This window comes from Pongo abelii, chromosome 12, assembly GCF_028885655.2.
Source record: "Pongo abelii isolate AG06213 chromosome 12, NHGRI_mPonAbe1-v2.0_pri, whole genome shotgun sequence".
Classification (NCBI taxonomy): Eukaryota; Metazoa; Chordata; class Mammalia; order Primates; family Hominidae; genus Pongo; species Pongo abelii.
The window spans coordinates 116088948-116090348 of record NC_071997.2 but is presented as its reverse complement, the minus strand read 5'-3'; positions in this window follow the sequence as shown (position 1 = coordinate 116090348).

The following is a 1401-nucleotide window of genomic DNA, read 5'->3' as shown; positions in this document are numbered from 1 at the left end:
TACCTATAACCAAGGAAGGGATTATCAAGAAACCCACTTGGAGCTTGATCCATGAACCTCTGGAATTTGAGGGAAACATACGAACTTGCACCTGACTCAGAATAGAGATCATGGCTGATACTACAGCCTGTAGGGTGGGTGGACGGGGCAGGGGCTGAGGGAGAGGCTGGAAGGAGGAAAGAACATAGAGAGGAGGGGAAAACTGTAAATTCCACAAAGAGTCCGTGAGCTTTTGTTTTAGACTTAAATAAGCTTTTATTTGGTTTATTTATTGAAGAACACTGGAAAGGTTGAAGCTAGCCTGAGACTTTATGCAGGGTGGTGCTAGGAGGAGAAATGCTCAGATGCTGTGTCTCCTAGTCTTAAAGAGAAACGATGAGAAAGGATGAAGTGGCTTTCTGTTTGTACCCTACAGGTGCCGGCCCATTCAATAAACTGTTTACAGGGTGTTAGGGAATGAATTGTGTCCTGTCAAAATTTAGATATTAAAGTTCTAACCCCCAGTACCTCAGAGTATGACTGTGTTTGGAGATATGGTATTTAAAGAGACAATTAAGGTAAAATGAGGCCATATGGGTGAGTCTTAATTCAGTATGATTTGTATCCTTATAAGAAAAGAGAATTAGGGGCTGGGCGCGGTGGCTCACGCCTGTAATCCCAGCACTTTGGGAGGCTGAGGCAGGCAGATCACAAGGTCAGGAGATTAAGACCATCCTAGCCAACATGATGAAACCACATCTCTACTAAAAATGCAAAAAAAAAAAAATGGCTGGGTGTGGTGACACATGCCTGTAGTCCCAGCTACTCAGGAGGCTGAGGCAGGAGAATCGCTTGAACCCAGGAGGCAGAGATTGCAGTGAGCCAAGATTGTGCCACTGCACTCCAGCCTGGAGACAGAGTGAGACTCTGTCTCAATAGAAAAAAAAAAAAAAAAAAGGGATTAGGACACCAACACACACAGAGGGAAGACTATGTAGCTTTGGTCCTCAGTGGACTTCACAAAAGCTGCTCAGAGACCAGACTGGACTGGAAGACACTGTGAAGTCCAGGAGGACCAAAACTGTGAAGATACCAAAAGATGACCATCTATAAGCCGAGAAGAAAGACCTCAGGAGAAATCAATCCTGCTGACACCTTGGTCTTGGACTTGTAGCTTTCAGAATTGTAATAAAATTTCTGTTAAGTCACCCAGTCTGCAGTACTTTGTCATGGCAGCTCTAGCAAACTAATATATGGCTATGATTGTTTTGGGACTCTAGCTGCCTGTATCTTTGGCCTGAAGAGAGGTGAAGTCCCTCCAAGGATCTCTGCAAAATATTATTTCTAGAGTCTTTAAAGAGACTTGAGGTTTTGCTGCTTCTCTATATCCTCCACAACTCACTCCTAGTCATCCATTCTTGA